This window comes from Mixophyes fleayi, chromosome 4, assembly GCF_038048845.1.
Source record: "Mixophyes fleayi isolate aMixFle1 chromosome 4, aMixFle1.hap1, whole genome shotgun sequence".
NCBI lineage: Eukaryota > Metazoa > Chordata > Amphibia > Anura > Limnodynastidae > Mixophyes > Mixophyes fleayi.
In genome coordinates, this window is record NC_134405.1 from 37,367,240 (window position 1) to 37,386,747 (window position 19,508).

Consider the following 19,508-nt stretch of genomic DNA (forward strand, 5'->3'; position numbering starts at 1 on the left):
GTGCGCATGCGCAGAAGCCAATATTATGCTGGATAGCATTCAGTAGTCTTAGCTGACAACGTGATATATAGATGATTAATGTTAGATTTTTCGCCCTGATTAGGGCCTCCTCAGGGATAGTATAGATATGTGTAGAGGATGAAAAGATCCTTTTTATAGAGTCCATAGACATAAAGTGAGCTCAGTTATTAGTAGGACCATCTCCATGGGGGGGTGGGGGTGGGAAATGTGGTCATCCCTAATTTACATAGGTTCAGTTATTGGTCCAAAATCACTAGTGCAGTCTCTAACATCTGTATATAGGGTTCAAAGCTAGTATTTGGGAGTTAAAGGAGGACTGGATTATCTGAGCATTATCACCTACATCATTTTATTATGTAATATTTATTATATGTTCTCAAATAGGTCGATAACCATAAAACATTATAGTTGGTTCATATTGATGATGGTTAGTCTAGGGTGCTCTCCTGGATAAGTACCTCTCTGAGGTACCTGTAACTCACATACAGATCATATTAGCGGTACTCTGCGCTATTCTCATCTCGTAGTGGTCACCTGTCCTGGATTCACACTCTGAGATCCTGAGAGGGATAAAACGATACCTGTTGCTTCACTCGTTTCTCTCCTAGCTCAGTAATAACTGCTCACATGCTCAGGAGCTTCTACCTCCCACACCCATTCCTCTCGACTCTTTGGGGGGTATTCAATTGTCAGCATTAACGCTGAAAAACGAGCGCTCAAAAAATATTACCGTTTATACTGTAATATTGCGCGCGAAAAGCGTTAATACGGTAGTTTACTCGCGGAATTTCAGCTCGCCGCTCAGGGGGCTGCGAGCTGAAATTCCGCGAGTAATTACCGTATTAACGGTAAGAATTTTTGAGCGCTCGTTTGTTAGCGTTAACGCTAACAATTGAATACGCCCCTTTGAAGTTGACTCGCTCGAGTACATAGCACACAATTCCACATTCGAGCATCACTCACTCTCATGTTTACAGGGAGCATTGCCCTTATATAGGGCCATTCTGTTTATCAGTAGTTGCCAAGAAATTACAGAAACTTTAATTAATGTTTCTCTCATATACCCTTTACTTGCTTCCAAACCTGGTTACATAAGTTCTTTCATGCTGCACCTACCCTGTGCAATATCAATCCTCAAACAACAAGACTTTCCCTTAGCCTCCAAACCTTCAGCGGTTTCCTGAAAACTCACCTCTTTAGGAAAGCTTATAAAATTCCAGAACCACATTCAAAACCTACCTGATTACTGCATCTACACAATTCACTCAAAACTTACATTTATTCTCAAACAACCCTCTGATTCCCAAACAAACATTTCTGTGTGACCACATTCAGCCCCACTAAGCACTTTTTCCCATTGCAATCTGTCAGAACCAATATAGAATCTGAGCAACTTATTATCATGTATAAAACTCCTATTTTCCTATAAACTGCAAACTTGTGAGCAGGACCTACATACAGCTTTGTCAGTAACCTGTCGTGATCGTTACCAACTGTAAAGTGTGGTAGTATATGTTAATGCTGTATAAAATAAAGTTTGTATTAATAATTGGCTGTGAATTCAAAATGTTCACATTTCAGTACATGGGAAACAATTCATAGTTGACACAATTTCTGTATATTAATATGAATAACTGGTCTTTATGGGTATTTTTGTTGTTCGGTGCCAGATTGTCAGCCCTGCATCAAATATCAATCCTGGTTCCAGCTTAAAAACACATAAGAATGTACAATATTCAATAATAAAGAATCAACATATTAGTTCCACAATTAAAAAAGAATCTCCACATGTATCCACATCTCAATTTGTATTCAACATCAAGTGTTATGGAGGCAGCTGCCAGTAATGTAAATGGTAACTACAGAAATTGTATGAACATGACCATTGAGTCTATATGCTGGGTGTTCCTGTTTCATCATAATTACTATCTATTAGTATTACACAGAGAGCTACACCCTCATATAATGTAACATCACATAATTGTAACATTACTATATGTTATTTATACACATCTATACAAATATAGATAAAAAAAAGATAGAAAAAAAAAATATTTCACATGTACAATTCCCTTAGTAAAATCAGAACCATTTCAAAAAAGTTCATTCCCACATGTCTATATATAACTATGATCCTGCTCTCTACACTGTATATAAAGCACATTTGTGTATCACATGAAAAGGATAATACATCAAGTATCCATTTGTATTAGTACCATCATTAAATTAAAAAGGGAGAGTGTCACTAATAGCAAATCATCAACTGTGCAGCACAAAAGCAGATTTAAGCTCAAGTGCCTTCATTTGCACAAGTGCACCCAGTTTCCACCAGGTTGCATGGGTTTACACAGTAATAAGGAGTGTCTGCAGAACATTGCACAGGACAAGGAGAGGAACTGGGAGGAGTGAGGTTGCTCTGTACAAAGTACAGTGTAAGCATACAGTGCACATTGTTTTGCACAGCAGACACAATTTCATTTTGTGACGCAAGATAGAAATGCGGCAACACTCTTAGGATCGCTTCTTTGCTGTGCTGAATTTTTCAGTCTGCAAAAGGACCTGAGCTTTATGACAGCTCAGAGTTGGAAGAGATCAGGGCATATATTTACTAAATGGCGGGTTTGAAAAAGTGGAGATGTTGCCTATAGCAACCAATCAGATTCTAGCTGTCATTTTGTAGAATGTACTAAAATTAATGATAGCTAGAATCTGATTGGTTGCTATAGGTAACATCTCCACTTTTTCAAACCTGCACTTTAGTAAATATACCTCCAGGTCTCAACCTATACTTTAACATGGGACACCTTTTAGGCCTCCATGCTGAAGTTCTATAAATGTAATAAAAAGGTTTATAGACACAAAATAAATCACCATATGAAATTTTAGAAATATATTTTACTTATAAGACACCAGAGGGCAAAACAGCAACATAAAGTAACATGTACATAATCAATACAGGAAGCAAGCTTACAGAATTACAACTCGCAAAATTACATAAATAAAACACTTGGAAAGAGGGCCTTGCTGGGTGTCAGCAGCATAGAGATGGTAATGGAGGCCAAAGGAAATGATACTATCACAGAGGGAAGAAGTGTAGAGGGAGAAGAGCAGGGGGATGAGAACAGATCCTCTGGGGATGCTGACAGGTAGTGGGAGAGATTGGGAACTGGAGGAAGAAACAAAGACCCAAAAGCAGTTGTTGGTAAAGTAGGAGTTGAACCATGTAAGAGCGGCAACACAGAGTCTAATGATGTAGAGGGTTTGCAGGAGAGAATGAACAATGGTGTCAAATTCTGCAGAGGTCTAGAAAGATATTCAGGATGAAAAGACGCTTGGATTTGGCAGTGAGGATGTTAATAGTTTCCTCGGTGAGAGCGGTTTCATTGGAGTAGAGGGGGATAAAAGCCAGAAAGTCAAAGAGAGAGTGTGGGTGTAAAGGAAGATGGTGATACAGTTGTAGTCAATCATATGACTAGTTAATAGGTTTGCAGAGTGAATTGAATGCACTTCGTGAAGAACCTCCACTTTGCAAACTTTGGGGGGGGGGGGGGGGGGTATTCAATTAGGACGGCAGATCGCGGCTGTGCACATAAAGTGCCATCACGGATTTCCCTTCGTAACCCTATGGGGTGCGAAGGGAAATTTGTGATGCTGCGGAAACAGGAAGCGTGCAGCCGCCCGTAGCCATGATCTGTCGTCCTAACTAAATACCCCCCGTTATATCAGGGAGTTAATCCAGGGAGAAAATGCACAAGGTCTCTTGTGTCAGTTCTTTCAGTGTAAAATAGCTTCAATTGTATATACAGTGCATCCGGAAAGTATTCACAGAGCTTCACATTTTCCACATTTTGTTATGTTACAGTCTTATACCAAAATGGAATAAATTCCTTTTTTCCCCTCGAATTTCTACACACAATACCCCATAATGACAACGTGAAAAAAATTTGGGGGAGATTTTTGCAAATTTATTAAAAATAAAAAACTAAGAAATCACATGTACATAAGTATTCACAGCCTTTGCTCAATACTTTGTTGATGCACCTTTGGCAGCAATTACAGCCTCAAGTGTTTTGGCACGCCTATCTTTGGGTAGTTTCGCCCATTCCTCTTTGCACCACCTCTCAAGCTCCATCAGGTTGGATGGGAAGCGTTGGTCACAGCCATTTTCAGATCTCTCCTGAGATGTTCAATCACATTCAAGTATGGGCTCTGGCTGGGCCATTCAAGGACATTGACAGAGTTGTCCTGAAGCCACTTCTTTGATATCTTGGCTGTGTGCTTAGGGTCGTTGTCCTGTTGAAAGATGAACCGTCGCCCCAGTCTGAGGTCAAGAGCGCTCTGGAGCAGGTTTTCATCCAGGATGTCTCTGTACATTGCTGCATTCATCTTTCCCTCTATCGTGACTAGTCTCCCAGTTCCTGCCACTGTAAAACATCCCCACAGCATGATGCTTTCATCACCATGCTTCACTATAGGTATGTTATTGCCCTAGTGATGAGCGGTGCCTGGTTTCCTCCAAACAGGATGCCTGGCACTCACGCCAAAGAGTTCAATCTTTGTCTCATCAGACCAGAGAATTTTGTTTCTCATTGTCTGCGAGTCCTTCAGGTGCAATTTGGCAAACTTCAGGTGGGCTGTCATGTGTTTTTTTTTTTTTTACTAAGGAGTGGCTTACGTCTAGCCACTCTACCATACAGGCCTGATTTGTGGATTGCTGCAGAGATGGTAGTCCTCCTGGAAGGTTCTCCTCTCCACAGAGGAATGCTGTAGCTTTGAGAGTGACCATCGGGATCTTGGTCACCTCCCCGACTAGGGCCCTTCTCCCCCGATCGCTCACTTTAGACGACCGGTCAGGTCTAGGAAGAGTCCTGGTGGTTCCGAACTTCTTCTATTTGCGGATGATGGAGGCCACGGTGCTCATTGGGACCTTCAAAGAAGCAGATATTTTTCTGTAAACTTTCCCAGATTTGTGCCTCTAGACAATCCTGTCTCGGCGGTCTACAGACAATTTATTTGACTTCATGCTTGGTTTGTGCTCTGACATGCACTGTCAAGTGTGGGACCTTATATAGACAGGTGTGTGCCTTTGCAAATCATGTCCAATCAACTGAATTTACAACAGGTGGTCAATTAAGCTGTGGGAACATCTCAAGGATGATCAGTGGAAACAGGATTCACCTGAGCGCAATTTTGATCTTCATGGCAAAGGCTGTGAATACTTATGTACATGTGATTTCTTAGTTTTTTATTTTTAATAAATTTGCAAAAATCTCTGAAAAACTTATTTCACATTATGGGGTATTATATGTAGAATTTTGAGGGAAAAGGGACTTTATTCCATTATGGAATAAGGCTGTAACAACAAAATGTGGAAAAAGTGAAGCGCTGTAAATACTTTCCGGGTGCCCTGTAAAACATTTTCCACATTCAGAAAATGAAAATTGATTCTCCTCTATTTGAATGCTATGGTGCTTAAACAAGTTAACTTGCTTATAAAATTCTCTGGTGAGTAAGAAGTGTTTTCTTTTCTTTAAAATATTTATTTCATTCAGAACATAGAAATGGTTTCTTTCCTGTGTGAATTCTCTGATGTTTAACAAGATCTGACTTTTGGATAACACAATAATCACATTCAGAACATGAAAATGGCTTCTCTCCTGTGTGAATTCTCTGATGTCTAACAAGATCTGCATTAGTGATAAAACACTTGCTACATTCAGAACATGAAAATGGTTTATCTCCTGTGTGTATCTTCTGGTGCACAATAAGGCTTGACTTTTCCTTAAAATACTTGCTACATTCAGAGCACTTAAATGGTTTCTCTTCTGAGTGGCTCCTCTGATGACTAACGAGGTGTGTATTAGTGGCAAAACACTTGCTACATTCAGAACATGAAAAGGGCTTCTCTCCGGTGTGAATCTTCTGATGTCTATCAAGATCTGCCTTTGTGATAAAACACTTGCTACATTCAGAACATGAAAATGGTTTATCTCCTGTGTGAATCTTCTGATGTCTAATAAGATTTGGCTTTTGCGTAAAACACTTGCTACATTCAGAGCACTTAAATGGTTTCTCTTCCGAGTGGCTCCTCTGATGAATAATAAGGTGTGTATTAGTGGTAAAACACTTGCTACATTCAGAGCATGAAAAGGGCTTCTCTCCGGTGTGAATCCTCTGGTGTCTAACAAGATGTGCTTTAGTGATGAAACACTTGCTACATTCAGAGCATGAAAATGGTTTTACTCCTGTGTGAATCCTCTGGTGTCTGGCTAATTTTGAAATGGTCCTAAAACATTTACTACATTCAGAACATAAACATGGCTTCTCCCCTGTGTGAATCCTCTGGTGTATGATCAGCTTTGACTTAAATGAAAACATTTTATCACACTCAGAACATAGATATGGTCTCTCTCCTGTGAGACTCATTGTGTGTTTAATGAGTAACAGGCTACAGAAGGCTTCTCTTATTCAGAAAATGAAAAAAATTTTGTGGAAAACCTCAAGTTTAATAAGCAGTGACTTCTGTAGTCGATATGACTTGTCGGTGAACACTCAGATATTAAGAAAAAAAGAATGCGAGTCCTCTTCTGTTGCTAGAGGAAATCCTGTTCATTAATCCACCTGTTAAAAACATAATATTTTATACCCTAATGATATGAATGTAAATATTACACCTCATTTGAAAACTGTCCTTAATTAAGAAATATCTCATGTTGGGAGTATATTCTGATTCGATATATAAATAGTAAAATGAAAAGCACAGAACAAAAAAAGAGCATAATAGTGCAGAATTTCCCAATCAAAACAGCCAACAACCCAAAATGTGCTCAAAAATCAAAATGTGCATAACATGAATCAGGAATATCTGATTATCTCCAAAGCACCTTCCTGGTGAGAACTCCAGCTCCAAAGACATATATTCAAATAGAAAAGGAATACAAATAGTGTAATATGTTCTGGATAAATGTAATCATAAGATACAACTATTACAAGTACAATCAATAAATCAAATCCTGCTTATCTGATGGTTCAATTTACAGGATAGTCCTACATCATCCAATGTAAAGCACTCAAAAAAAGCAGCATAACCAGCAATAAGGTAGCAGGTAGAGGCACAATAAAACAGGACAAACAAACCTGACATGTTTCATCCAGCCATTCATGTGACACTGACGTCCTCAGGGGGTATATACACACCAATCAGCCACGACATTAAAACCAAGTACACCCCTTCATGGCAGCGGTATTCCCAGATGGAATGGATTGAGAAAAGCGAGAAAGGGTTCAAGGTGTTCACTTGGCCTCCAAATTCCCCAAATCTCGACCCGATCGAGCACCTATGGTATGTGCTGGGAAAAACAAGTCAGAGCCAGGAGGCCTCACCTCGTAAATTACAAGACTAAAATGATCTGCTGCTAATGTCTTGGTGCCAGATACCGCAGGACACCGTCAGAGGTCTTGTGGAGTCCATGTCTCGATGGGTCAGAGCTCCTTTGGAGGCATGAGGGGAACCTGCATGATATTAGGCAGGTGGTTTTAATGTCGTTGCTGATCGGTGTATATATTTATATAAATATTACATATATGGCTGGTGCATCTAAATATCTACCAGAACTGATATCTTCTTCAAGCTGAGTTACCCAAAATAGGATATAGTATGCTCTTATATTGAGTTGATAATTAAATATTGGTGACTTCACTGATGTTTAAAAGGAGTCACTCATTATAAAATATAAATATATTATATATATACATACATACACACACACACACACACACACACATAATGCTGTTGAGTGATACTAATCCATTGTACTCTAATTATTGCATTATAATAAATTAATTTTCAGATTATAAGCAAGCCTTATTTATTTGGGATATTTTTTTTTTATTTATATTTTTTGTTCTGTTAATTTACATAGTTGCAACTCTTGCAGTCACCCGGCTATACTAGAAACAGCACGGATAAAAATTTCGAAATTACCAAGTGCCCAAACAACAATGAGCATCGCTTGTCCATTTTTACTTCTTTTTATACAACTTCATATATCCTACCGATAACTTGAGTGAATTTCCTTTAGACAGCAGCAGTGTGATCATCGACTATTTTATATAAGTAACATGAAGTATAATTATATATATATATATATATATATATATATATATATATATATATATATATATATATATATATATATATATATATATGTATAGACACACACACACTAGCAAATATGACTCGGCTATTGACTATTTTTGTCTGTGTTGCCACATTACAAATCACACGTGCAGTCCCAAGAGCTGTATACTCCCACAGCAAGTACAGATTCTTAACATAATACAAATTGTCCATATTTGTAAACAAAGTGTCTAATATAATATTTGTCTAATTGCTGTCTGAAACCATACACTGGTAACTAGCTCTCCCAATCATCTCATCCCAGTTATCAGGCGATGCAACTGGGCTGCTGGCATTTCCTCCCCATACCTCACAGAACTGTGGATAATGTCATCATTCCACAGTCATCATCATCATTTATTTATATAGCGCCACTAATTCCGCAGCGCTGTACAGAGAACTCATTCACATCAGTCCCTGCCCCCATTGGAGCTTACAGTCTAAATTCCCTAATATAGACACACAGACACACACAGACACAGACAGAGAGGGAGAGACTAGGGTCAATTTTTTTGATAGCAGCCAATTAACCTACCAGTATGTTTTTGGAGTGTGGGAGGAAACCGGAGCACCCAGAGGAAACCCACGTAAACAAGTGGAGAACATACAAACTCCTCACAGATAAGGCCATGGTCGGGAATTGAACTCATGACCCCAGTGCTGTGAGGCAGAAGTGCTAACCACTTATCCACCGTGCTGCCCATTCTGCTTAGTGTGAGGCGCACAGAGGAAACAGCGGCGTCCTGGAGTGCTGTCTGACAGCATTCATCACAGGAAAAAGCATGAGCAATCAGTTAATTTCGAGAGCAGCTGGGAGTTTTAAAAATGGCAAGAAGGTAGTTTTTCAATTATTGGGTTTCATGTATATCATATTATATAGCCCCACCTCACTTCCTGACCCATAACTAACACAAGTGCAGATAAGTCTGCTTAACAGACTCTATTACGACTCTCTGGACTCTTGTCTCTCAGTCTCTCTTCTCAGGCCTCATTTAGGTATGTGAATATGTCTGAAATACTTACCCACATAAGCAGCACTGGGAATAAGACTGGAGCACAGCCCGGTTGTGCGGATCTGGTAGGGAGACGTCTCCGGGTACACTCTTAGCTGGATAGCACAGGTAGATAGCTTAGGTTATCCCCAATATACTGTGATACTTGTGAACACAGGTGAATCTGTAGAAAAGTAGGCACATGAAATCACAAAATGATCATTGTACAGAACTCTTGCATGTTTATAAATAAGCCTTAATATTAAGAAACATAGAAACCAAAGAACTATAGAAGCCAATTGTCCACCTAGCCTGCCCATTTTACTGGTTTCATCTCAGTCATACATGCCAACATCTGGAATATCATCCACATCAACATTTAGTTATATAACGCCAGCAGATTCTGTAGCAGTTTACAATTATAAACAAACAGTAATAAAACAATACTGGGTAATCCATACATACAGAAAGGTAAGAGGGTCCTGCTTGAAAGCTTACAATCTATGGGATCTAAAAGGATCCCAGATTTTCCTCCCAAACTCCAGAGACAGTCAATCTCCCACACATCAGGAGAAGCGGGCAGGAAGGAAGAAAGGACAATGCGAATCGTCAAATTCGGGCCCACCCACTAGTACGTGATGGTGCAAAACATGTGATTACACAGCTGTGGAGGGTTGTAGTGCCATCATCACCCATCAGTGGGTGGGGTAAGGTGCAGCGGTGGACTAGTTGGTCAAACAGCACATCTACGTGATTGCCCACTTCACAGACTATGGAAACACCCCATGTAACAGCAATCTGCACCTAGTTTTGGGAGCTGGCAGATGCTGTAGAAAATTTGCTTGGTGCAAACAGTAAAAAAGTAAAACCAACAACCACCCCATTTATTCATTTAGAATAATCCTTGTTGCTCTCTGATTTATAGATCAAATTAATCAGAAGAATGAGGGAAAATAAGGTTGATGTTTATATTACAGATGTCTATTTTGGGCGTTTAAAAATGTTTACTAATAGGTACAAACGTGTAAACGCCCCTCTCTACCCCTTTAGTCCATTTAAATAATCCAACCCACAAAGTCTAACCTCATGCAGCCTATTAAATGTAAGTATTTGATTGTCCGACCCAAGTGATGTAATCCAAAGTAGAAAATAGATTTATTATTACTACAATTTAATCTTGGCCAATTGTGGGAACAGCGCTGCTAGTAACTGCATAAAACTTCAATTCAGAACACTCTGCCCCCAACAGCAGTGCCTGACAATATACTGGAATACAATAAGGAATGTAACTCTTAGTAGTGACATCATACATGGATAAAGAAAAGACAGAAGTGACAGTTTACACATGTAACCTCATAGATACAGTAAAGTCTAGAAGAAAAAAGGAAGAGAGAGGTCTGCTATTGGAGGCACTATTTGGTAGTGTGATATCAAATACAATTCTTAATATTTATTATTTATAATGTTTAAAATAAATATTACAGATTTAGATTATTTTTTTTTGTAAATTTTTCTCTTCCAAGTGAATAACAAAGCTAAAATATAAGTGAAAAAGGTGTAAACATCAATAAAATATTAAATGAGCGGGGACAGAGGACCTTCTCATATATTAATCAATGTAAGGTAGGTATACTCCCCATATTTAATTTTTATCAAAATTGCAATTCTTACTCCACTTCTATTGTGTCAAATTTTATCATATGATTTGGTAATATTACATGGATTAAATCCGAAAATCTTATACCATACAATGATCTATGATGCTCCTATACTCACCTAGACAATATATGATTATACGAGACTGTGAAGTTACAAAACACCCTCAGCAAATTGCTGCATGACCCAAACCACTAACCGTATGACCCAGTGACAATATGACCCCATCCCTAACCGTATGACCCAGTGACAATATGACCCCATCCCTAACCGTATGACCCAGTGACTGTATGACCCCATCCCTAACCATGTGACCCGGTGACTGTACGACCCCATCCCTAACCATGTGACCCGGTGACTGTACGACCCCATCCCTAACCGTGTGACCCGGTGACTGTACGACCCCATCCCTAACCGTGTGACCCGGTGACTGTACGACCCCATCCCTAACCGTGTGACCCGGTGACTGTACGACCCCATCCCTAACCGTGTGACCCGGTGACTGTACGACCCCATCCCTAACCGTGTGACCCGGTGACTGTACGACCCCATCCCTAACCGTGTGACCCGGTGACTGTACGACCCCATCCCTAACCGTGTGACCCGGTGACTGTACGACCCCATCCCTAACCGTGTGACCCGGTGACTGTACGACCCCATCCCTAACCGTGTGACCCGGTGACTGTACGACCCCATCCCTAACCGTGTGACCCGGTGACTGTACGACCCCATCCCTAACCGTGTGACCCGGTGACTGTACGACCCCATCCCTAACCGTGTGACCCGGTGACTGTACGACCCCATCCCTAACCGTGTGACCCGGTGACTGTACGACCCCATCCCTAACCGTGTGACCCGGTGACTGTACGACCCCATCCCTAACCGTGTGACCCGGTGACTGTACGACCCCATCTCTAACCGTGTGACCCGGTGACTGTACGACCCCATCCCTAACCGTGTGACCCGGTGACTGTACGACCCCATCCCTAACCGTGTGACCCGGTGACTGTACGACCCCATCCCTAACCGTGTGACCCGGTGACTGTACGACCCCATCCCTAACCGTGTGACCCGGTGACTGTACGACCCCATCCCTAACCGTGTGACCCGGTGACTGTACGACCCCATCCCTAACCGTGTGACCCGGTGACTGTACGACCCCATCCCTAACCGTGTGACCCGGTGACTGTACGACCCCATCCCTAACCGTGTGACCCGGTGACTGTATGACCCCATCCCTAACCATGTGACCCGGTGACTGTATGACCCCATCCCTAACCATGTGACCCGGTGACTGTATGACCCCCATCCCTAACCATGTGACCCGGTGACTGTACGACCCCATCCCTAACCATGTGACCCAGTGACTGTATGACCCCATCCCTAACCATGTGACCCGGTGACTGTATGACCCCATCCCTAACCATGTGACCCGGTGACTGTATGACCCCATCCCTAACCATGTGACCCGGTGACTGTATGACCCCATCCCTAACCATGTGACCCGGTGACTGTATGACTTGGGGAGAGCACTGATAGAGGTGACTATAGTAAGAGTGTAATAATAAGAATACAGAGCAGGAATACAGCTGTACAGACAATAATATCAGTCTGTGTGTGACACAGTCACTTGTTCTGCTGTGTACAGGAGCCCTCAGCTGTGATCACCATCCAGCGTCTCTGCTGCTTTCTCTCCCCCTCTGCACTCTCTCTCTTCCCCGTTATCTTGTGTATAAGTTCCTGGTCAGTGCTCCCCCCTCCTCCTACACATCACATCCACTGCAAACACTATAGACCCAACTACTTCCTAACACAGCCCCCCAGACGTGCACTGCTGACACTCAGGGGCCCCATAACCAGATGATGGGGCCACATATACACACGGTGCTGTATAACCGGACACAGCACACTCCCCCCCCCCCCGTATAATTACCGGCTTCACCCTGCAGACATCTGGTTTGTGGCCGGGAGATCACGTGACGGGGGAGGAGATTGGGCGGGGACACGGGGGAGGAGACTGGGCGGGGACACCTTGGAGTATGGGCGCAGAGTGGGCGGGGATATATGGGAGGAGAATGGGCGGGGAGATATAGGAATATACTGGGCGGGGACATGGGGGGAGGAGACTAACTCGGGAGCTCCGTACTGTGACGTCACCAGCAGTCACATGGTACAGCAGTTGCAGATGACAGCAGTAGATGCAGGATATAAGGGATATATATATATATAGGAGTATATAGGACATCATCCTCCTGCTCCCTCCAGCTTGTCCTAAACAGACTTCTCGCTAGATTCCCCTTCTCAGTTGCATTTATCACTTCATTCTGGTGCATAATACACTTGTGATTCCAAATTTCTTGTCAATATTTGTAATGAACATACTCGGAATGGTAATACATCTATATAGGTTAATGGAACCATGGCAGTACACAAGCATTTACATTTCCAATTAATATTTGCTGTATTATTGTGTTCTGCTTATACTGTACACCTTGTGCACTATAGAAGCTACATGTGACGTTCTCCCCTGTCCACATCACTGACATTGTCATATATATATATATATATATATATATATATATATATATATATATATACACATTCATTAAATGTTATTATGTAACAATGAATGATAATAGTAACTACTGTCTAACCCAGTGGTTCCCAAAATTTGCAGTTCGCGGCACCCTTAGAGTCTCCAAATTTTTTCAAGGCACCCCTCCAAAATAATTACTGAGCAGTCCTGTTTTAGAAGTAGTTGGGTCAAAAAATTGTAATAAGTATTTAGGTCACAACAAAAATACTTATTTAGTTGTATGCAACACTGCCCCCTCTGCATCCAGGCACACTGCCCCCTCTGCATCCAGTCACGCTGTCCCCTCCTCTGCCCTCTGTCACGCTGTCCCCCTCCTCTGCCCCCTCTGTCACGCTGTCCCCCTCCTATGTCCCCTCTGTCACGCTGTCCCCCTCCTCTGCCCCCCTTTGTCACGCTGCCCCCCTCTGTCACGCTGTCCCCCTCCTCTGCCCCCCTCTGTCACGCTGTCCCCCTCCTCTGCCCCCCTTTATCACGCTGTCCCCTCCTCTGCCCTCTCTCTCGCTGTCCCCTCCTATGCCCTCTCTCACGCTGTCCCCCTCTGTCACGCTGTCCCCTCCTCTGCCCTCTCTCACGCTGTCCCCTCCTCAGCCCTCTTTCACGCTGTCCCCTCCTCTGCCCTCACGCTGCCCCCTCTGCAGCCCTCTCTCACGCTGCCCCCTCTGCAGCCCTCTCTCACGCTGCCCACTCTGCAGCCCTCTCTCACGCTGCTGCCCCCTGTCACACTGCCCCCCTGCCACACTGTCCCCCTCCGCTGTCACGCTGTCCCCCTCCGCTGTCACGCTGTCCTCCGCTGCCCTGCTGTCACGCTGTCCTCTGCTGTCACGCTGTCCTCTGCTGCCCCTTTGTCACACTGTCCTCTGCTGCCCCGCTGTCACCTGCTGCCCCGCTGTCACATTGTCCTCTGCTGCCCCGCTGTCACCTGCTGTCACACTGGCCTCTGCTGCCCTGCTGTCACCTGCTGTCACACTGTCCTCTGCTGCCCCGCTGTCACACTGTCCTTTGCTGCCCCGCTGTCACCTGCTGTCACACTGTCCTCTGCTGCCCCGCTGTCACCTGCTGCCTCGCTGTCACACTGTCCTCTGCTGCCCCGCTGTCACCTGCTGTCACACTGTCCTCTGCTGCCCCACTGTCACCTGCTGTCACACTGTCCTCTGCTGCCGCGCTGTCACACTGTCCTCTGCTGCCCCGCTGTCACCTGCTGCCCTGCTGTCATGCTGTCACCTGCTGTCACACTATCACCTGCTGTCCCACTGTCCTCTGCTGCCCCGCTGTCACACTGTCACCTGCTGTCACACTGTCCTCTGCTGCCCCGCTGTCACACTGTCCTCTGCTGCCCCGCTGTCACCTGCTGCCCCGTTGTCACCTGCTGCCCCGCTGTCACCTGCTGCCGCGCTGTCACGATCCCTCTCACTCTGCCCCGCGCCAGCCATAAAAAAAAAAAAAGAGATCACAGAAACTTACCAATCCGTCGGGCGCCGGGACCCAGCAGCCTCCTCTCTCACGCAGCTGTCACTGACGTCGATATTCAGTGAAGCTGCGGGAGAGAGGAGGCTGCTGGGTGCCGGCGCCCGGCGGATTGGTCAGTTTCTGTGATCTCTTTTTTTTTTTTATGTCTGGCCCGCGGCACCCCAGTGACAGCACCGCGGCACCCCTGGGAGCCGCGGCGCACACTTTGGGAACCGCCGGTCTAACCTATATATTTAATGACTTGATATACAAGGGGACACCAGTATACTCCAAAAGAACAGGCTGCCACTATCCATTTAGGAGATGTATGTTGCACGATCAGTTTTTTTATATAGTTATTAAAAGGACGAATAATATCTCTCGTAGCCTATTTTATTAATAGAGAAGGTGTGAATTTGTTTGTTGTCATGGTTGGTAATCTAATTGCTCCAATTATGGTTGAATTTAGCAACATTACCTCTATGTAGGTAAATAGACCAGATCATTGGCAGATCTAAGTGAATTCCGCACTTCCATATTTCAGATGTTGAGATCTCTTGGGACGACATTCATTTGGAAGTGATGTACTTGTAAGTATAAAATAGGGTAATGTGCAAAAAGGATGAATTGTGGATTGGCAATAGGTCAGTATTAGGAACACTTAGGATACACATAGGGGAGTCTTATAATAGGAGCAAGTGACCCCCCAGACACATCACACCAGCCCCTTCCTTGTCAAGTTATGCCCCTTCCTCACTTCCCTCAGACATCATATTAAGATACCCCCCCTTCCCTCACACATTATATTAAAATCCCCCCCTCCCTTCCCTCACACTTACCTTGCTCCATCCACACTGTGTAGGAGAGGCAGATAGTCTCTCTTGCAGCTCTGCACACATGGGGTGACACCTGTGTGGTCCACGTCCTATGGGACCTGTATCAGTGACAGGGTTAGGAGGAGCAGCCACACATAGGGAGAGGGAGGGATGGAACAAAAGATTTGCAGCCAAATGAAGGTGCCTGGTCCCGGAGGAGGAGCCAGCCACCAACTACCATTTTATCACCCCTTGAGAGGATCTGGCCTGGGAGAACCGTGACAGAGGGGGCCCCGGGACACATGACCCTGGTCCCCCCCTTAATCCGGCTCTGCCCCCAATCCACCGCCGCTCCCCTTCCCCTCGCATGCGCCGCCCAAAGGGGTTGAAAAATGTAATTAAAGGAAAAAAATATAAAAATACTAGTTCCAGTGGAGACCTGGGGCCCCCAGGCCTTTTAGCACCCCTGGGGGTAAATGTATCAAGCTGCGAGTTACCGGCGGGTTGGAATTCACTACAGATAGGCTATAAAGTCCCGAAAGATAAATGGGGAATCCTCCTATAAGCTGAGAGTTTTCGGGCGGGTTTGAAAAGTGTAGATGTTGCCTATAGTAGCCAATCAGATTCTAGCTAATATTATATACTAAATGAATGATAACTTGCAACAGGCCAAGCAAATTGGCCGCTGAACTTCATTTTATTGTTCTTGTACTTTTATTGTGTGTACTATGAAATGCTGATGTAACCAAGGCAAAGCCGGGGTATGTCTATATACATATATCAGCTAGGCGTTGTCCCAGTGCTAACCGCGCATGTACTGGAATGTCCCGTGTAACTTCACTGCTTTGCGCCTGCGTAGAATAATTGAAATTGTTTATTACTCATAGCTGTACCAATAAGAAGTTTTTAATTCTGATTATACCTTATATGTTATTGATATACGGCACCCTTAGTTTCCTCTCTATAAAAGCTGGTTTTGCTGTGACACAAGGTGCCTCGTCCTGGACCGTCTGTAATGGTGCCAATCATTTGTCTATCCAGCTTGAGAGAGAGAGAGAGAGCGTGAGGCCCTGGATAATTGCTGATTAAACATATTTCAAAGAGAGCTATAGAAGCTTAGTATATGATTATTATATTTTTACTTGTTTGCAATAAAACATTGATATTTGAATTTTGTGGTCACGACTCTTTAACTCTTTGCAACCCTAAAGAACCCGTAAAACGTTTCACCGCAAACACATATCTACCATCAGCTCCAACACAGTACTCCTTGTGTATCTTATAAAGCTGGTATTGTCGCACGACTGGGACTGTATGTGTGTTAGCTGTCTGTGTTGATAAAGCTGATGTTTTATTCCAGTACTTGAGTATTCCAGTTGGATTCGACATGATGCTAACCAATGCTGACATAGCGAAGAAGTTTAACTTCCATACTTGGAGTGGACATTAAGACCACAGGGCCACTACAGTGCTAAAAACATAGGTACTCCCACAACCATCAGAGTGTAGGAACAGTTTCCGTGCAGCATGTGTATGTGACGTGGATCAATAATTCAACATTTAATCAGCAAATTTGTAGTATTAGAATGAAGGAAATGGGATCTGCGCTTCCTCACCTAGATGTGTGTTGCTGCCATTAGGAGCGTGACAGGGCTCGTCCCAATCCCCAGTAGAATATAGTAATAAAATAATAACTCCCAGGTGCAGGGGCAAATGTATGAAATGGAATAAGGAAGAGTATGGTTAATGGGGCATGAAGTAGCTAAAATGCCAATATTTAATAGTGCCACAAACAGGGATCATACAATAACAAAAATAACCAGTGCACTGGATAACAATAAATGCATACATTTGTACAATGCTAAATAGCAAATAATTTAATAAAATTAGTCCAATAATCCTCTATATACGGAGATGCAGAATGAAAGCAATATTACACACAACCTTGCAGTGTATAAATTCAAATTAATTGCATGAATAAATGCTCCGTTGATAGTAATAAAGAAAAAATCAATCCGTTCTGATACAGTTCACACGGTATGAATTCTCAGTCCATCCAGATAGTATTTAGACAATGAAGAGAAATGAAAGTCAATCCGTTCTGGTACAGTTCTTATAATGCACATAATCGGGTCATACAGGGGCTGATGGAACTAACCTGCTGCTGGAGAATGTGTCCGGAGAGTCCTAGTCCAGCGGTTAGTGTTCCACTTGTTTTCACAGCTGCCCCGAGGTCCTGTCTATACAGGGAGGGAGGTCCTATCCAGCCGTATCAGTATCCTTGCAGATGTGTAGATCGCGTCTGCAGGATGAAAGTGAATGTATTGCACATGCGCAGTGGCGCGTATCGGTGTAAAGAAGTCAGTTGGAAAAAATAATAAGCTCAAGAGCTTGCAATCAAAAGGTGTCATCAATTCCTACCCTTTGTCGGCTTCGTCAGGGATGAATTGATAAGAATGAAGTTGGTTTCCTAAGTCCTCCATTATAAAGGTGGTAACAATGACATCCTTGTATATGGATTGGTTCCTACATTGGATTGACATCTAGAAGGACTAAGGTTGGCGGTCCTCTATGTTTCCATCATAGTGCATAATAACCCTCCTCCCTTGTCGGCGGGTTTTATAATTATTTCTTTATTTTCTCCCAATTCTTTAATGGCCAAACTATCCAAATGGCTTATGTTGGATTGTTGGTACTTTGTTTTTAAAGTCAATTTATCAAAATCATTTTCAACCAACATTTGGAAGGTATTAATAAATGGGCCTTTACAGTGGCTGGGGTTGAATTTAGAGAGATTCTTCAAGGTAGTGTGTTTGAATTTATCATGAGGTTCTTGGTCATGATTAGTAATTATAGCTTTTGAAGGGTCTGAAAAATATTTTTTTAAAGTTATTGTTCTAATACATTTTTGGGTATCAATAAATGTATACAATTTATTAAGGCCCTTCTCTGGAGCAAATTTAAGTCCTTTTTGAAGGATATTTGTTTGGGGTGCAGTCAACTCAAGGCTACTAAGATTAATTATACGATGCTCTTTCGCATCTATTTTCTCATTTTGGGTTTAGTTCCTATGTCTAGTACGTCCCCCTCTGTTTCCTCTAATTCCCACGTGTCTCTTCTCCTTTTTAGACATAATCCTGTTGGGCTGGTTAGCTGATTCTGTACGGGTAGGGGGGAAAGTTTCTTCGCTAATTCTAAAAAAAGATCCAAATTTTGTTCAGCTTCTTGACTATTTGCTGGTGTAAACTTTTCTGCTATTGTTGAAGTTTCCTTAATGTAGCTCAATTTGTCAAGAAACATCTGCTTAGTTTTTCTCCAGTCCGCAGATGCCTCCTGGCTTCCTTTGCGGTACTGTTGTTTTGCTAGCACTGTATGCTGATCCCTTTGGGTTCTATCTCTAGTAGGGATGTGTTTGATCAAAGGAGATCTAGATTAGTTGACCTCAAAGTGCCTAGTGTTGTGGAATTGGGTCTGATAGCTCTGTGGGGGGTTGAAAAGCCTAGGTTTGGTGTGAGGTGTTTTATAAGTGTGGTTCAAAAACCTTTTTTTTAGAATTGGTTTATGATCCTGTTTGAAATTGTAGTCCTTAATGTCCCTAAGGAACTTCCTTTCTTTAGTTTTCATAATCTCTTCCTCAATTTGTAGGAGCTTAGTTTTTGTAAGGTCCTCTAGATTCTTGTAGTCTTCCAATTGGTTAATTGGTGCAAATCTTTTCTCTAAGAGTGCGATCTCTTCTTCTATTCTTTTTATTGATGACTCCCTATCTTTAATTATAAGGTTCATTAGAGAAAAAGAACATTGTT

General features: G+C 42.9%; 1 protein-coding gene and 1 long non-coding RNA gene across 3 annotated transcripts in view; one reads left to right on the forward strand and one right to left on the reverse strand.

Moving 5' to 3' along the window:
* The window catches only part of LOC142150620 (uncharacterized), a 173,763-nt gene that overhangs the window by 61,408 nt on the left and 92,847 nt on the right, over positions 1 to 19,508 (forward strand). The window lies entirely within an intron of this gene.
* Positions 4,085 to 16,760, reverse strand: LOC142151205 (uncharacterized). Of its 2 annotated transcripts, none has more exons than XR_012691166.1 (3): positions 16,628 to 16,760; positions 9,224 to 9,376; positions 4,085 to 6,642 (listed from the first exon to the last, which is right to left on the reverse strand). It is a non-coding gene; the product is annotated as an uncharacterized LOC142151205 (long non-coding RNA). The 2 variants fall into 2 exon arrangements; XR_012691165.1 differs by lacking the exon at positions 16,628 to 16,760 and adding an exon at positions 12,782 to 12,831.